General features: G+C 47.9%; 1 pseudogene; it reads right to left on the reverse strand.

Annotated features, from left to right (window-relative positions):
• Positions 1-1,798: 1,798 nt before the first annotated feature.
• Positions 1,799-1,914, reverse strand: LOC136656261 (5S ribosomal RNA; annotated as a pseudogene).
• Between the last annotated feature and the right edge of the window lie 8,760 nt (positions 1,915-10,674).

Below are 10,674 nucleotides of genomic sequence, written 5' to 3' on the forward strand. Positions count from 1 at the left end.
TGTTCAGGCCTCAGAGCCTGCCCTACTCAGGCTCAGACAAGACGAGGCCTAACGTAAGTGCTAGGAGCACGGTCTTCTGCCCTGGCATGACCCACTCAGATCTTGGACCACTGCCCTCTGGGACCCTGGGCTGGGCGTGCATGTGGACTGGATTTAATGTGACCATGTCACACGTGGCCAGGTAGACCTTGGCAGATCCAGTCAGTTCTCAGAGGCGGTTTGAGGAATGTAGGCCAGAGGTGCAATGTCAATGTCTGAGTGCATTCAGTGTCTACAAACAGGCTGTGGGAGGCCTGTATTGCCTCCCCCACCTCCCTGTGACGGCACAGTGGGTGCTTCCATGGTTACCATGCTTCTCTTCCTCAGAAGGGAAATGCACAATGCATTATCTTGAAAGCACTTTTCCCTGACACCCTTTTTTCAGCTGGTGCATGCAGCCCACTGCACTGTCTGTGTGCACTTTTTGATGTGCCACTTTCTCCCTGAGCTCCAGGATTCTCTTCTTCATGTCTGCATGAATTGTGCACCACAATGATGGGCTGCTCCTTCTGTCAGTCATAAAGTTGCCTGCATGCCTGCCTGTCTTCTGGGGGCGGTTTTTTCAGTGTTAAAAATGGTGAAAAGTTGTTTTAAGAAACTCAGAAACACTATTAAATGTCTGATGCTTTGGAGAAAACAAAGCAGGCTGCAGGGGAGGGCAAACAGGAAGAGGTCTTCGGCATACGTTTTGGAGGTGGTGGGAACAGAGCTCACCTTGAAGTAGTACCACCAAGACCCCCCCTCCTTGTTGCAGGCCTGTCCACCTGCAGTCAGAAAATGGTGGCACACCAAGGCACTGAACCCCAAGGTGTTGGCATTTCTGAAGCCAGATGCTGGCAGCTCGGCCCTAGTAAAGCCCTAGGAAGTTCCAGCTGTTGGACTTTCCTCACCTGCACATTCAATGTTTTCACCACTTGATGGCACCCTTGTCTTGATGATTGCTGCAGGACCCCATTGCATAAGAACATAAGAACAGCCCCACTGGATCAGGCCATAGGCCCATCTAGTCCAGCTTCCTGTATCTCACAGCAGCCCACCAAATGCCCCAGGGAGCACACCAGGTAACAAGAGACCTCATACTGGTGCCCTCCCTTGCATCTTGCATAGCCCATTTCTAAAATCAGGAGGTTGCACATACACATCATGGCTTGTAACCCGTAATGGATTTTTCCTCTAGAAACTTGTCCAATCCCCTTTTAAAGGTATTCAGGCCAGATGCCGTCACCAAATCCTGTGGCAAGGAGTTCCACAGACCGACCACACGCTGAGTAAAGAAATATTTTCTTTTGTCTGTTCTAACTCTCCCAACACTCAATTTGAGTGGATGTCCCTTGGTTCTGGTGTTATGTGAGAATGTATAGAGCATCTCCCTAGCCACTTTATCCTTCCCCTGCATAATTTTGTATGTCTCAATCATGTCCCCCCTCAGGCGCCTCTTTTCTAGGCTGAATAGGCCCAAATGCTGTAGCCTTTCCTCATAAGGAAGGTGCCCCAGCCCCGTAATCATCTTAGTTGCTCTCTTTTCCACCTTTTCCATTTCCACTATATCCTTTTTGAGATGCGTTGATGTCGAGGCGGGCGTAGCTCCTTATCTGGTTGTCCAGCGGAATGCAGCTTCATGGACACAGCCCACAACCTAGAGAGTACACAAACACGAGGAAATCCATCACCACTTCAGTCTGTATTTACAAATTTATAATCACAGCAGCAGCATAGCAAAGCTGGTTGGCCACCTTCAGTCTTGAAAGACTCTGGTATAAGCCTACAGCACCTGGTATTCCCAGGCGGTCTCCCATCCAAGTACTAACCAGGCCTGACCCTGCTTAGCTTCCGAGATCAGACGAGATTGGGCATGTGCAGGGTAATGCCCCAGGAAGCTCATAGCAAAGAGTAGACAGCAAATTCACAACACGCACGACCACCAACGACCCACACATGAGGGCTCTCACAGCCTCTTATAAAGCTCTGTGCACAAATCAGGATGGGTGGTGTCTCCTCCTCCTGCCACACCCTGTCTCATGATGCTAGCTCATCACCTGTTTCATCAGCTAGCTCACTTTACATCTGAGTCCTGGTGACTCAGCATACATTAGGCCCTACGTTATTCAGGCCTGCAAATTTAACCTGGGTTATGTTCTAACCCTGACAGGTGACCAGAACTGGACACAATACTCCAGGCGTGGCCTTACCATCAATTTGTACAACGGCATTATAATATTAGCCATTTGTTCTCAATACCCTTCCTAATGATCCCAAGCATAGAATGGCCTTCTTCACTGCCGCCGCACATTGGGTCGACACTTTCATCGACCTGTCCACCACCACCCCAAGATCTCTCTCCTGATCTGTCACAGACAGCTCAGAACCCATCAGCCTATATGTGAAGTTTTGATTTTTTGCCCCAATGTGCATGATTTTACACTTACTGACATTGAAACGCATCTGCCATTTTGCTGCCCATTCTGCCAGTTTGGAGAGATCCATCTGGAGCTCCTCACAATCACTTCTGGTCTTCACCACTCGGAAAAGTTTGGTGTCGTCTGCAAACTTAGCCACCTCACTGCTCAACCCTGTCTCCAGGTCATTTATGAAGAGGTTGAAAAGCACCGGTCCCAGGACAGATCCTTGGGGCACACGCTTTTCACCTCTCTCCATTGTGAAAATTGCCTGTTGACACCCACTCTGTTTCCTGGTCTTGAACCAGTTCTCAATCCATGAGAGGACCTGTCCTCTAATTCCCTGACTGTGGAGTTTTTTCAGTAGCCTTAGGTGAGGGACCGTGTCGAACGCCTTCTGAAAGTCCAGATACATAATCTCCACGGGTTCTCCCACATCCACAAGCCTGTTGACCTTTTCAAAGAATTCTATAACGTTCGTGAGGCAAGACTTACCCTTACAGAAGCCAGGCTGATTCTCCCTCAGCAACGCTTCTCCGTCTATGTGTTTTGAGATTCTATCTTTGATGAGGCATTCCACTACCTTACCCGGTATAGATGTTAGGCTGACTGGCCTATAGTTTCCCAGGTCCCCCAGATGATGTTATCTGAATGTCTGAATGCTGGAACCTGGAGAAAGGCTGCATTGGCTGATCTGCACAAATGGGCTGCCTGTGCAGCCTTTTCCCCTCATCTGCTGGCTGAGAGCTTGAACTGGAGGCTCTACAGGGATGGAATATGCGATCCTGCGCATGCCAAGCCTGTGCTCTGCCACTGAAGCACAATCCCTTCTCTGACAGCCTCTTTCTGAAACCCAGAAGCCGAGCCCAATCAGGTTTATTTCTGTGCAGAATAAAGAATCTTGTGTGGTTCCAAAGCTCGCCAGAGTCATCTTCAGCAATTGCCTTTGAGCTAATGAAAAGTTTCATCGCTACTCCGAGGAGGCTTCCCCCTCTCTGCACAGCAGCTAGCAGCCTCCCAGGGGCCTCGGAGCAGGAGTCGCAGCTTGTTTGGGCGGATGGCCCAGTGGTCAGGCACCGGTTGCCAGCGTGTTTGCTCTGGAGAGGATCCTGCAGCCTCGGACGCCTCCCTGGCTCAGTTGTGGCCCTGCAGTGGCTGAGAGGCTGGACCTTCTCCAAAAGGCATTTGGAGAAGTTCTCCAATCACTGACAACTGTCTGAGGCCAAGTAAGAAAAGTGGCAGCAGAGGTCAATGGCCAGCTTCAAGAGCATCCTCAGTTAATGGTTCCGTCCGAGAGTTAGTGGGGAATGAAAGGGATCTGAATGAGGCTACTTCTGCAAATCCCAGAGAAGGAGATTGCTCCCCTCATAGATGATATACATTATAAACTCTCAACTATATCCTGGATCAGACCTGCTAGCCCAGCCAGAGCACTCACAAGCAGGGTACACTAGAGAAAGCCTTCCAATTTTGCTTGTCCCCAGCATCTCCTAGCTAGAGGTAAACTGTCTGTCTGCATGGAGGTTCCATGTCATTATTATGACTCAGGTAGGCCTGTTGGGAAACCTCCTCCCTGATTTTTCAAATCTGGTTTTAAACACTTGAAGGAAATGACACTTTGGGGGTTAAAGGACCCCTTCTGCACCATGGTCCTGATCCAAATCTCAAGACCACAGCTACAGAAGAGTAAGGCACTCCTCTCACTAAACAATGACCCATTTTATGTCTTGTGTCACATAACCTATGTGGCCATCATCACACTGCTGCAGTATGTGAGGAAGGAACACAGTCGGGCCTTGCGGTATTTAGCAAGGCATCCTGTATCTTTGCCCAGAGCAAAATGTATGCGTGGCATCCTGGAAAACATTTAACTGATGGTTTATGATTCACAAGTCAAATGACTGGATACCAGTCATTATAAAAGACCCTGAGTCAGCTTGTTTGTTGCAAGCGGAGATTTGTTTGGATAACTTGTCCCTTAATGGGCAAGAACCCTATCTTGCTGCATTTGAGTGTAGAGGAGCCCTGACCTTGCCATCCATCAGTGTTGCTGGGCAGCTCAGAGTTCTAGTATTATGAGAACGGGATAAATATTTCTCTCTATGAGGGGGGTGGGAGGGACAGATGGTACCAAATTGGCTAATTTGCTTATCATCCTAGATTAGGGTCAACACTTTTTTTCTGTTAAAGCGCTTGTGCCATTAAGGGCTACAGGACAGGCAGAAATCCAACAGGACTTTTCCTAGCATGGAGATGGAGTGGTTTTTTTTTGGGGGGGGGGGAGCTGCAGCTATTGATTTTCTTACTGTTACGTAGCTATTAAGGGCAAAGAAGCCATACTGGGGGGAAGCAAGTGAGGAAGGGGAAACAAAACTATGATGAGAGGAACACTCACTTAGAGATTTAACAGGACGGGGTTGGTTTTGCTGCAGACTGTAATCTGCTTACATCAGGGTTGGGGGACAACCATTTCCAGTGCAAGAATGTGACCTTTGCTGCTTGAGACGAAGTAATCCTTGTGGGAAACAGCATCTGGTTCCTATTACCCAGAGTAACCAGCATCACTAAAACTGAAGTACCAACGATTGGGACAAATCAGTCATCATCAAGTCCTCTGGAGCAGTGCCCAGTACCCACAATTCCATGGGTTTCTCCCCCCAAGTGCCCATTTCTTTGTTATTCCTTTCACCAGACTGTCCCTTACAGCAGAGTTCAGTGAATCACTAGTGTCACTTACTGAGTAATAGCCACAAAATGCACCTTAATGAGTTAAGGAGTCCTTTAACTGCAGCGCAGTTTCAGCAAAGACACAGTGACTGTACGCATTCATATATTTTCGATAATTGTGCTTTTTGAATTTGTTGTTTAGCTTCATTAGATCATCTTGAGGAAAATGGCAAGATACATATTTAAAAAAAATCAATAAAATATGTTCAGCATAAGAACATAAGAACAGCCCCACTGGATCAGGCCATAGGCCCATCTAGTCCAGCTTCCTGTATCTCACAGCGGCCCACCAAATTCAGCGGCCCAGCAATTCTAGCTTTGACAGTGTTTTCTGTCCATTGACCTGGGACAAGTAGTATTCTATAGTTTTTTTTTATCCTTCTTTAATACTTCAAAAAAAAAAAAAAAAGTATGACACAGCCTCCCCTCCAATCACCCGGTAAGAAGTCTGATTTTGATGCTCAGTTCCATATCTTAGTAAAACTTCAGCTATTTTGCTCCTCTTGTCCCTTGACAGGACTGCCTCCTCTCCCAGCTCCAGATGTTTTTGAGTCTGCCCACCTGCCATCTGGATCGGAAGAAGAGCGCACTGAGCCACAGCCAACATCAGCATGTGAAATTATCAAATCCACTGCCTTTTGGTCTAGATAGGATATTAGAAGTGGAGCTGAGCGGGGCAGTTCCAGGTCTTTTAGCTTAGACATTACCAAGGCGGTTGAGGTCTCTCAGTAAATGACAGGCCATGTATAGCTTTTAAGTGACAGAGTACAGAGGGGTTCCAGCCGCTTTACCATTTGGGCTGAACCCTTAGCTACTGCATTTAATGGGGGGGGGAGCATGATTTAGCTCAAACTGGGGGTAGCTAAGGTTCAGGTGTGCATTTCCTTAAGGATCCTCCCTACCTTTTCTGCCAAAGTCTGAGCCTCAGAATTATTGTTTGCAGCAAAAAAAAACCTGCACAGAAAGCCCAGAAGATTCTGGGAAGAGCAAGCTGTGCTAAACAGTCCTGGGCTTTGATTTTCACATGCAAATTTGTCTCTTTGGGGGGGGGGGAGGAATTATACAAATGGCGTGTGATGTTGTTGCTTTGGATTTTAAGGCAGAGGAGCTGTACAGTCCTGCAGCGCGCCTCCAAGGATCAAGCCAGGGAAGGGTCTCTGGCCTCAGCAAGATCTTGGTGTCCACAAGCTACCACTTAACAAAAGCCAAGAGATCCTGTGTGTTGGTGAGGCCAGAGTGCTGACTGACTTAGGACCTGGATTCAAATTTTCCCACAGCCATGAAGCTCACCAGCTTACTTGGACCCAGTGGCATAGCTAGAGGGGGTGCAAAGTGCTACGTTTTGCAGAGAGCCTCACTGCAGCGTGTAGGTGGCCCCTCCCCTTCCCCTTCAGAGCCATTCCGGGCAGGGGAGCAAAATGGAGGCATTCGCCTTGACTACCCATACACTCCATCCTGCATTCACCTTCGTTTTGCTCTCCCTGCCCAGAACGGCTCTAAAGGGGAAGGCCTCTTGCATGCTGCAGTGAGACTCCCTGCAAAACTTGGTGCTTTGCACCCCCTCTAGCTATGCCACTGCTTGGGCCCAGCTACTTTCTCTCCGCTGACTTTCCTCACAAGGCTGTTGTGAGGATAAACCATGTATTTGTCTTTCAGAGGCCTCTAAGGCACCCCCTCAAAGTAATTGTATGGGTATACAGTGCATTGGGGTTGTTCAAAACGTGGAGGGTGTTATGGGGGGTATTAAAAATCCTTGTGCCCCTGGGTGCAAGATGCCTTAGCTACCTCTGGTTGACTTCACTGCAGCAGACCAGCTCTGCTATCTCTCTGGAGCTGCCCCCAGGGCTCCGCAAGAGGCTTTCCCCTCAGCTAGACAGGCCTTGCACAGCTTTCATTGCATCTGTACCAGTTTGTTCTGTGTTTGTTTTAAGCCCATGCTCCAGTACGCTTCCAGCCCGTGCCTTAAACTTGCTTCTGATTCCAGCCAGCAGAGGGCAACCGAAAGGCAAGCATTGTATGTGGTGTGCTGTGGGAGCCTTCCTTGCACATCAGCCTTGAACATGAAAAACCTCTTTAAAGCAAACCGCTTACAACAAAAATCAGGCCACTGGCAGCTCTTGGGGTGTCTGGAAAAACAAATCCTTGCGGCTCTGCCTTGGCTGCAGGAACAGTTCTGGGCCGTTGGATTGCCTTTCTCTGATTCAGGGTTTTCTGTGAGCTGTGGTTTTTCGTATTTGAAAACCAGCCAAGCCAGTTCTCAAAGTCTAATATCACCTCCATTCCCAACTTGCTAGAAAAGAAATCGAGGGTGAATTCGGGAGGTTTTAAGATGCAGGAAGCCGGAGCAAGGAGGGAAGCCTTCCAAAATAGCCAGAGTTGTATAAGGGGAGAGAAAAGGCTATTGTTTTGCATTGCAAAGGAGGGCAAGAAAACAGGAAAGCTCCACAGCAAATGAATTCCAGATGCCCTCTTTTTTTTATCTGCTCACATCCGCTTGGAGAAGAGCGGGAGTAACCCTCTCCTCTCCATAGAGCAGGCCGGACGACAGCTTCATCCACTCACAATGACATCCCAGTTCTTTGTGTTCTGCAGTATGCGTACCATCCAGCTGGCCAATAGATTCTCCAAAAATCTAGCCCTCTGTGTCAGCCATTCTGGACAGTCCAACAGGACATCTAAACTGAGCCACTTTCTCTGGCTTTGAAGTAGTGCACTCCCAGAAGACCAGAGTGGACTATAGTTCTCCCCCCCCCCAAAAAAAAAATCCCATAAAATTATAGTATACTGAGCCACAAAACTCACTAACAAATGCAGGCTGTTTATCTGATAAAACGCATTAGTCATGTTCTCTCCAGAGCAATGTGCAAGCCAGAGGTCATGACATGAAACATTATCATTGGGTGAAACAACCATGAAAAAAGAAAGCTGTCCTACTAAATGCCATGGCTGTAGCCACAGTTATTGCAAGTCTAGGACCAGCATTCTGAGCTGAATGTAAGTGCTCGTATTAGACCATCTGCAGATGAGAAATGCCTTCCTTGGTAAGAGCATCTTGAGGCCTAAATGGAGTCAGAGAAGTTAGCAGTTGGTTCTCTTTTTGGCATGTGTAGATCTCACCACTGAGAAGGCCACGTGCCGGAGCAGCAGATCTCCCCTGGGCAACAAGTGATTGAGGAGCAGGATCTCTCCTGCCATTCAAAGCAAGTGGATGCTATATTTTGCAAGAACTTGATAGTGTTTTTCTCTCTCTCTGTGCCTGCACCTGGTCCTCACAGCTTGCCCCACTATCCAGTAGGCTGCGTTCAGATTTAGCAGAGTGCCTCTTAACTGCAAAGCAGTGGGGTCTTCAAAGGGGCTTGGACTTGATCACCCACAACTCAGGTTCTGTACGTCTTGGAGCGCAACTGAGATGTCTTGCAAAATGCTTTGCTCTGATCAGACAAGCTCAGTTCTTGCCTTCAGTGGACATATTAACGGCATTTAGGAAACCCCAGTAAAGGTCAGGCTGACACATGGAATGCAGGGTGGCCCCAGCCATGACTAAATGGGTTGAACACAAGAAAAGAACTTCCCCCCACCCTGGAACTAACCCCAAAGCCCCAAAGATTAGCCACCTGGAAGACTGGATTGTATCCTTTTCTATACGTTTCAGAAAAGTTGTATTAGTGTTTTTCGCATGTTGCAAATATAAATGTCAACCCTGAAGTGTTGACATTATATATTCCAATAATCTCCAAGTGTCCATTCAAACATGGGTTAACAAACTGGAGTTAACCCCTTGGCTTCAGGGGGTCCGTGAACCAGGAGCAAAAACTTCTGTGAGTTGATGTGCATTTTTCTTTGGAAGGGGTTCATGGTTTTCATCTGATTCTCAAAGGGGCCAATGACCCCAAAAAGGTTAAAAGCCATTGCATTCAAATAATGCATTTAACTTCTCATGGGAGTGAGCTGGCTCCAGTCACCTGCTGAACCAATATCCTGACCCACCAAGCAAAATGACCTAGTGAGTGTAATGAAAATGTACATCATAAAATGTGAGGTGTCTACACGGTTTAAATTGATGGCTGATTTGGCTAAATTTTGCAGGACTGAGAATTTTCTCATGCTTTGGCCAGGTTCCAAAAAAACTTGTGAACACATGCAAAACATCTCTGTGTGCATAGGAAGGGGGGCTGGCTCCCCTCTCCCCGTGGAAGCCCCTCATGTTTCACAGAGGGCCCCTGACTTTGAGAGGAGGCTCGGGGGAGCTCCAGGAGCACTGGGGACATTGCTGCTAGGAGAGAGAAGCTCAGTTCCCCTGGCTCCCAGAAGAAACTGAACGCAGTGCTTGGACAACCATCCAAAATGTAAAATGATGGAGGCGTTTCATTTGGGAACTGGTGTAGCACACCGTGGTGAAGTGCCCCCTTTGCCAATGAGGAGGTCCCTGGCATGCATCTAGGGCCCTCAGCAAGCCCCAGTCACTCAGCCTTCCCCCCCCCCCAACCAATAAGAGGATAATAATTCTCTCCTGCACTAGAGGGTCATTGCAAGACAATGCCTGAATGCTCCAAAAGGCCACAGAAGCATGACAGTTACTGTCTTTAATTTTGGGGGTGGCTGGTGTTTGTATTATCCTGCATGTCCTTTTGTCCTGTCAGTGGAAAACTTCAGCAAAACACAGAAGAGAGTGAAAGATAAAACATTTCTGAAGAAAAGCTTGCATTTAATTTAAAAAAAAAAAAAAAATTTTTGTCCCTTGTCCAGCTGGTCTCATCTGTTGCAGTGTGGGTGGATTCTGGGACAGACTTGATGAACTGTGTATAAGGTGTCCCTGCCCAGAATGCTGATCTCAGAGAGTGCATGAGGGCTCACTGTTGGTAGCCAACAGTGCTAGGGAGGGAGAGGTTTCCCCATCAGACACAGCCCTTGGCCTGGAATTAATGTCACTTGGAACCCGGTGCATTAAGCAAACCACACAACCCAGAGACTACAGTCTGCTGGTCCTCTCTGTGCGCAGGGGTGCCACGTTGTTCCATTTGGACCTCAACCAGAAATATGCCATCAATCTGGTACCACAGGCCCAAATCTGGGAGAGAGAGGCCAGATGTGTCTGCGGACTCCACTCTTCCACACCCAAGTCCACAGAAATAATGACCGTTGACGAAGACTGTTGCAGGCCCCTCAGTTGTTCACTGATAAAATGTCTGAGGTTGCCACAGCCCTGCCCTCATAGCAAGATTTACTTTCTGAGCACACACATCCCCCACACACACTGTTGCACAATGGAGAAGGCTCTACTCTGCTGTTTTCATTTACTTTGCAAACTAATTCTTTGCAAAATAATGTCCTGCACTTTTGAAAGCCAAAGGACAGCTTGTTCGTGTGCTAGTCTGTCATCAGCAGTCCCAAAGGAACTTCACCAGGATCTGAAATGGTAGGTTGTGTGTGAGCCATCTGATGCCTTAATGTGAACACATGTGTACTACCATGCTTGGGAACTAGACACAATACTTCCAGGAACTTCCAGGCA

Source organism: Tiliqua scincoides, chromosome 6 (genome assembly GCF_035046505.1).
Source record: "Tiliqua scincoides isolate rTilSci1 chromosome 6, rTilSci1.hap2, whole genome shotgun sequence".
In the NCBI taxonomy this organism is placed as follows: Eukaryota; Metazoa; Chordata; class Lepidosauria; order Squamata; family Scincidae; genus Tiliqua; species Tiliqua scincoides.